Genomic DNA, 8227 nt, shown 5'->3' with positions numbered 1-8227 from the left:
CCCGTACCTTCTTTCAACAACTTCTTGACTTGGGAGTTGAGCTTCATGTACTTCCTGGCCTCTTATGAATCACTGACTTAGATCTTTCTCAGCCAGATCGAGCACCACCAATCCCCCGACCACTCCTGGAGACCCTGGGCTGGGTGTGCTTGTGAGTCAGGACCTCCACACTCCTCTGGATCTGCTGGACGTGAGCTGTTGCTCACTCTCCATTCACTCTTCTCTGATAACCACGCCCCAGGACTACTCTGGGGAGCTACCATAATCCACTCTCATTCCACCGACTTCTGGTGGTTTTGGCTCCTTTGAGGTACAGAACATATGACTCAAGTCTGGCCAATCAGGGTGTCTCTGTTCCCTGGCCGGGGACCCGATATGACTCAATCAAAGTAAATAAAATGAAATCCTATTGGGCTGAGCGCCTGGAAGATATATAGTCTAGATCTTCTGTAGACATCTTGTGATCAGGAAGAGAGAGACTGTCTGAAAATAAGGCCAAAACGCAGGAGAGACTACAGCCAGTGACCAGGTGATGAAGGGAAACCAGGTCCTGGAAACACTGTCTGGCATTTACACCGTGCTGGAGGTCAGTACTACCCCTGAGCTTTTCAGTTATCTTAGCTAACCAGTTACTTCTTTTTTCCTCGTATGCCTGTGTTGTGCTGTTTAATCACTCAGCCGTGTCCGACTCTCTGTGACCCACCAGGCTCCTTTGTCCATGGGGATTCTCCAGGCAAAAATATTGGAATGGGTTGCCATGCCCTCCTCCATGGGATCTTCCCAACCCAGGGATCGAACCCAGGTCTCCCGCATTGCAGGTTGATTATTTATCTTCTGAGCCACCAGGAAAGACCAAGAATGCTGGTTAGGTATCCTATCCCTTCTCCAGGGATCTTCCCAACCCAAGGATTGAACCCAGGTCTCCCACATTGCAGGTGGATTCTTTACCAGCTGAGCTACCAGGGAAACCCCCTTGTATGCCTATTTGGGTTGAGTTTGGGGCCTTTTAGAACTGAATGAAGTCTAACTCTATATTCCATGTAAGCAGGAATCTTGCCTGCCCAACTTTCTGCTGTATCCAAGAGCTGAGAACAAATGGCTGGCACATAATAGGTACTCAAGAGATATTTGTTGATGGGACTTCCCTGGTGGTCCAGTGGTTAAGAACAGCTGCCAATGCAGGGAACATGGGTTTGATCCCTGGTCCGGGAAGATCCCACAGGCCGTGGAGCAACTAAGCCCCCTGTGCCACAACTGCTGAGCCTTAGAGCCTGGGAGCTGCAACAAGAGAAGCCGCTGCAATGGAAGGCCGTGCACGGCCACTGGAGAGTAGGCCCCACTCAGCAACTAGAGGAAGCCTGTGCGCAGCAATGAAGACCCAGCACACCCAAAAACAAAATAAACAAATAAATAACTTCTTTAAAAAAGAAATAGTTCTTGAAAAAGTGAGCGTCCCAGGCGGCGTGAGTGATAAAGAATCTGCCTGCAATGCAGGAGACGTGAGTTCAATCCGTGGGTTGGCAAGATCCCCCGGAGAAGGGAATGGTCACCCACTCTAGTATTCTTGCCTGGGAAATCCCATGGACAGAGGAGCCTGGGGGGCTACAGTCTGTGGGGTCGCAAAGAGTCGGACATGACTGAGCGACTGAGCATGTGAAGCGGAAGCATCGTGAGGGAGGGAGGGGAGCTTGTGCTCAGCCCGGCAAGTGGCGGGTCCCAGCTCCCTATTTCCTGAGGCCCCCGCCCTCAGCTTCCACCCTGGTCTCTTCATGGAGGCAGAGAGACGATGGAGGAGAGAAACCTCAGACCCTCCTCCAACCCCAGATTGACAACCGCAGGCTCAGAGCCAGCCTAAACAAGGCTAGTGTGATTACTGTGATATCAGAGAAAAAGCCTCAAAACAAAAATCCCTCCCCATCATCTGAGATTTTCAGTTCCTCTAAGCGGGGTGCAGAGTCCAGCACAACCGGGCACATGGCACATCAGATTAGGATATTCTGCTTTGGCTGATGAGACTGCATGTCTTCCAGAGATCCTAGGCCTGGTACAGGATTCGAATTAGAGAATCTTCTTGTGAAGTAGTGGTGAATGCATTTTAAGTTGATGGAGCAACTTTTCGAGATGTGGGAGGAAGTGTGTGTGTGTGTGTGTGTGTGTGTGTGTGTGTGGTGGGCAGCCCAGAGGAGTGAACTGTAATGGATTTCTGTTGTTTTTTTTGCCACTTGGTGACCATGTACCTTTATTCTGATGTGTGACTGCCTTCTGGGAGGTCGCCCCTACCCCGTTCCCTTGATTACACATCCACAGTCAGAGTCGGGGTGTGAGTTTCCCAAGTGCACACGACCCAGGCAAATACAAGGAAGCATGTTGAGACTTCTGAAATCTGTGGGAAAGCTATTCTTGCCGTGTCTAGCTGGAATTGAAGCTTAAATACAAGAAAGCCTGGAACTGTGATAGCCACCTTCTGACCACAGAAGGCGAGCTTATCTGAGGATAAAGCCAACACACAGAGGACAGCAGAACCGAGCAAAAAGCTAGCAATGCCGGACCTTAATGTTATACTTTTAATCTCTGCATCATGGTGCCTGAAGTTAACTCTAGCCGTAGTTTTCAGGTAAATGAGCCAATACATTCCAATCTATCAAAATATACATTTGGTTGAATTTCCTGCCAATTTCAGCCAGAGGAGTCTCAGCTGATACCCTGAACAATTGCCGGGAGATGTCTAGAGATGATGACCCAAAGACACCCTGAGCCAAGGACTTGCTCGGGAGCATGTCGTTCATTCAGGAGGTTATTCCTGGAAGCAGAAATGAGGGAGTGAGGCGGGTGAGACAGGAAGGGTCAATCCCACTGGGGACAGCTGAGGAATTGTGTGAAATACAATTCAAAGCTGTCCCACCAGGAGACGGTGGTGGGGGTGATCTGGGACCTTTAGATACTGGTCCCAGTTCTCTCTTATTTGGAAAAGTGACTGTTACTACATCTTTCAAACACCTCACCTGGTTGAAGTGCACCAGAGCAATAAGGATTTGCTCTCAAGAGAGTGTCTGGGAGTCAGATGGCAAATCTAGGCTCACCTTCCTGAGGATTCCTGAAGGATAAACTGATAAACAAAGTCCTCATTCTCCACTTGGAAATAGCTCATTCTGCATCATGTGACAAGGACTCTAGATTGGTCAAGTTCTTTGTTTATGTTTTTTATTGAAGTACAGTTTGCAATGTTGTGTTCATTTCTGCTGTAAAGTGACTCACATACATATATATACATTCTTTCACATGTTTTTTTCATGATGGTTTATCACGGGATACTGAATATAGTTCCTTGTGCTCTACAGTAGGACCTTGTTGTTTATCCATCGTATGTATAATAGTTTGCATCTGCTCCTCCCAAACTCCCACCCTACCCCCACCCTACCCCACGCTCTTCCCTTGGGCAGCCACAAGTCTTTCTCCGCGTCTGAGAGCCTGTTTCTGTTTCACAGATAAGTTTACTCGTGTCTTATTTTACATTCCACATATAAGTACTGTCATATGATATTTGTCTTTCTCTTTTTGACTTCACTTAATGTGATAATCTCTAGTTGCATCTGTGTTGCTGCAAATGGCATTATTTTATTCTTTTTTATGACTGAATAGTATTCCATTATATATGGACCACATCTTCTTTGTCCGTTCATCTGTCAATGGACGTTTAGGTTGCTTCCATGGCTTGGCTGTTGTGACTAGTGCTGCTATGAACAAAGAGGGAGCATGTATCTTTCTGGACTATAGTTTTGTCCACATATATGCTCAGGAGTGGGACTGCTGAATCATGTGGCAACTCTAGTGTTCTGAGGACCTTCCCTACTGTTCTCCATAGTGACTGCACCAATTTACATTCTCACAGATGGGTCATGTTCCTGATCCACACCCAGAAAAGCTCCAGAAAATTCTCCTGAAGGACCACAGCTGCTTAATCTCACTTCAAGGCTTCACTTTGGAGTTTATCCTATGACCTTCTGCTTCTAGAGATTGGAAATAGAGACAGGGGTTGAAAATGGAGCTGTTCCCAGGACCAAGTCTAATCTGTATGGAGCTTGGGCTGAGGTCTTGGACCCTCTTGGTCTGGGCCAAATTCAGGGCACGGGGCGCTATTCTCCATAGTTTACATTTTATCTTTGTGTAGGCACCCAAGATTGGACTGCAGTTGACCAGATGGGCTGTGTTTTATGGGGGATAAAAAAATCCTCGCTTTGTCAGGATTAAAAAAAAAAAATGTCCAAAACTAATGAAAACTTAAGGAACACAATGCTTATTATATGTGTTTATCAAAGTGAAGCATTGTTTTAGAATGTTGTTGACACAGGTCTTGGGACTGTGTGTTCATAAACATAGCGCTCTCATGGGTGGAAGAAAATTCCAATCTAGGTTATTTTTAGAGAAAATTGTAGTTCTTTGTTATGCCTAAAATAGAAAGGATCATATTTTCAATGCCTTTGTGGCTGTATCATGTTAATGAGAACCATCAAACTATGTGGCCTCATTGAGTTTAGATACAGTCCTCACACAAGAAGGCAGGTGGTAAGCACACACAGTTTCTTTCCAAAGGATTTAACACTTATTGGATGTGTGGGCTTCCCTAGTGGCTCAGATGGTAAAGAATCTGCCTGCAATGCAGGAGACCTGGGTTTGATCCATGGGTTGGGAAGATCCCCTGGAGCAGGGAGTGACAACCCACTCTAGTGTTCTTGCCTGGAGAATCCCATGGACAGAGGTGCCTGACGGGCTACATACAGTCCATGGGGCTGCAAAGAGTTGAAGATGATTGAAGCAACTTAGCACCCATGCACACGTGTCTAACACACTGCTAAGTGCTGAAGGAATACAAAAAAGTATGCTACACACGTTACAGTTACTCCCTTCCCACTGGGAGTTTCAACAAACCACATACACACAGAGGTGGCTGGCATGGCTCCGAAAACCTCCTATTGGTCGTTAGTCACATCGCAGTGACGTCATCCTCAAGTCTCATTACGATACCTGTCTACATGTGGGTTTCAACTCTGCATCTGTGGGAGTCTTCTCCAACCCACACTTCTAACTGGAGGTTTAATCTTTGGAGATAAAGCCTTCAGCAGTACAGTAATATTTTACCAAATGATTGAAAGCCTGCGCTGTCTGAACACAACTGGAAATACATCGTTCAGAACAGTCAAGTTTCCCGGATGGCTCTGGATCCTGTTCTTTGAGGGGTTAGGGTGGGACACATTCTTTGATTTGCTATCTTGAAAATGATTAACCCTCTTTTTTTTTTTTTTTTTTGCCTCAGCATGTGGCTTGTGGGATTTTAGTTCCCTGACCAGGGATTGAACTCGAGCCCTCTGCCATGAAAGGCCAGAGTCCTAACCACTGGGCTGCCAGGGAATTCCCAGATTAACCATTTTTCATTCAAGATTCCCAGTCATAATAAGCCTGTACTGGGGCTTCTCTGGTGGTCCAGTGGGTAAGAATCTGCCTGCCAGTGCAGGAGACATGGGTTCAATCCCTGGTTCCGGGAGATCCCACATGCCATGGAGCAGCTAAGCCCCGTGAGCCACAACTACGGAGCCCGTGTGCTGTAACTACCAAAGCCCATGTGCCTAGAGCCTGTACTCCACAAGAAGACAAACCACCGCAAGGAGAAGGCCACGCGCTGCAGCTAGAGAGTACCCCCACTCAGGACAACGAGAGAAAAAGCCTGCCCAGCAGGGAAGACCCAGAACAGCCAAAAATAAAGATAAGCATTTATTGAATGGTAGTTCTGGGTAACCGAGCAGCGCTGGGAGATACAAGGATGACTTAGTGGGTCTCCACCCTTCCGGGGTTCCTGGCTAGACCAGTGACTCTCAGCCTGGCTGTCTGACAGTCATCGAGCAAGTTTTAAAAACATATAGATGGCCCCTTCCCAGACCAGTTGAATATGACTCTCTGGGGATGGGACCCAGACATCATTTTATTTTACTTCGTTATTTTTTTAAACTGTATGATCTCACCTGTATGTGAAATCTTAAAAAAAAAAAAAAGAAACCCGACTCACAGTCAGAGAGAAGAGACTGGCGGTTGCCAGAGGCAGAGGGTGTGGGGGTGGGAGAAATGGGTAAAGAGGTCAGAAGGTACTGACTTATCAGATAAGGAAGTCCTGGGAATGTGACACAGCGTGGTGACTATGTTAATGGAATTGTCCTGGGGCTTCCCTGGTGGTGCAGCAGATAAGAATCCACCTGCCAACGCAGGGGGCGTGGGCTCCACCCCTGGTCTGGGAAGATCCCACATGCTGCGGAGCAGCTAAGCCCAGGCTCTGCAACTGCTAATCCCTTGGGCTGCAACTACTCAAGCCCCTGTGCCTAGATCCCCATAGCAAGAGAAGCCACCGCAACGAGAAGCCCAAGGACTGCGGGGAAGAATAGCCCGTGCTCATGGCAACCAGAGCAAAGCCCGTGCGGCCGCAGAGACCAGGTGCAACCAACAATAAATAAACAAGGAATCTTAAAAAATACTGTCCCGTGTATCTGAAAGTTGCTGAGAGTAGATCTTAAAAGTTCTCATCACAAGAAAAGTTCACATCACCTATATGTGCGGTGATGGATGTTAAATAGACTTGTTCTGGTAATCCTTTCCCAATATGTGCATACATCAAATCACCATGGTGCTGCCCACTCCAGTATCCTTGCCTGGAGAATCCCATGGACAGAGGAGCCTGGCAGGCTACAGACCATGGGGTCACAAAGAGTCAGACACGACTGAAGCGACTTAGCACACACCTAAAATGAATACAATGTTATATGTCAATTATATCTCAGTTAAAATATTTTTATTTTTTATTGTCTTTTTTTTTAAAGTAAACAGCTCCTTAGATGATTCTAATGGAAACTGGGGATACTAATCTAGACCAACAGTCCCAAACAATAACAAGTGAATAAATACTATAGTGGAGATAAATAAAATGTCAGGAAAGGCTGGAAGAGGAGACCAGTTTCAAATGGGAAAACTGAAGATCTCTTTTTGGAGAATGCAAGTTTGGAGCTAGGTTGGATGGCTGAAATTTTTAAGGTCTTATATCTGCCTCTCATAACTTTCCCCCCAGTTTCCTATCCTATTAACAAGCTGTTAGCTGTCCCGCTCACAGCTATGAGTGTATGTCTCTAGCAGCCCATTTCTAATGTATTTCTAAGCATCTAGGGCTAGGAAATCTAATTTCTAAGTCTGTTGGGATGGAAAGTCAACTGAGAATAAATAGGCTCCACTTCCCACTGAAGGACCTAGAACTCCTTGGAGAAATGGCTGACTCCAGGTCTGGGGCAGGAGCTGCATACACTGAACCTGGGGCATCTTGTTATGCCAGGGGGAAGGAGGCTCTCAGGATCGCCGGGGTCAAGTCACAAGGACACGATCCAACTGGAGGAGGCTGCTGAGGGCCAAAGAGGGACAATGGGAGCATCAGTATGGACAGCAATGGCAAAGGATTGAAACATGTTAAACTTGTGAATGTCCAAGGGCTCACAACGGTACTAAAAAAATAATAACAGTAAAAGCAAAACCTCCATGAACCTCAATGGTCAACTGGAATTACAGGGCACAATGACAATTCAAAAGTGAAGAGAAGCATCAAATGTTTGTCCTCCCTTTATTATATTTATCTTTTCAGGGAAAATAAATGGTTTGGGGGGGGGGGAAAGGTCTCTTTGTTTTTGTTTTTTTTTAAGTAGATTTCCAGTTACTCAATGAAGAAGACATTAGAAAATCTCATTTTGCAACCCTTACTGAGTCCAGGCAATAGTCATCATTGGATGACACTAAAGTCTTCAGCTGAAAAGTTGGTAAATGATTTCATGCTGGAGAGTTCGGGCTGACACCTCTGTGAATCTAATAACCAGTCTGGGTGGTTCTTGAGGTGGGATAACTGGAATTCTGAGCCTTGTGATGTATCATGGGAAACATGGCACCACAAATATTCAGCAAATATTCCTTTCCAAAAGTTGATGCTGAATCTCTTTCAACACCTAGACCTGACTTATAGGAAACATGAGAGCTAGAGGAACAAGTTAAAGGAGCAATTAGGCAGATCTAGAATGAATGACAATCTACAGGATAAAAGAGCTTGTTTCTTCCTCATATCAATGACATTAAAAATAAAGAGAGGGGTTGTTAGAGAATAAAACAACGTTAAGAGTCGTAGCAATCAAATGCAACATGTTGACCTCCTTCA

General features: G+C 46.0%; 1 long non-coding RNA gene across 1 annotated transcript; it reads left to right on the top strand.

Moving 5' to 3' along the window:
• Window positions 1–478: 478 nt before the first annotated feature.
• LOC133059209 (uncharacterized) lies at window positions 479–6138 on the top strand. The gene is made up of 2 exons (XR_009693501.1): window positions 479–586; window positions 5312–6138. It is a non-coding gene; the product is annotated as an uncharacterized LOC133059209 (long non-coding RNA).
• Window positions 6139–8227: the final 2089 nt, after the last annotated feature.

This window comes from Dama dama, chromosome 7 (genome assembly GCF_033118175.1).
Source record: "Dama dama isolate Ldn47 chromosome 7, ASM3311817v1, whole genome shotgun sequence".
In the NCBI taxonomy this organism is placed as follows: Eukaryota; Metazoa; Chordata; class Mammalia; order Artiodactyla; family Cervidae; genus Dama; species Dama dama.
This window is presented reverse-complemented; position numbering and strand designations above follow the sequence as displayed.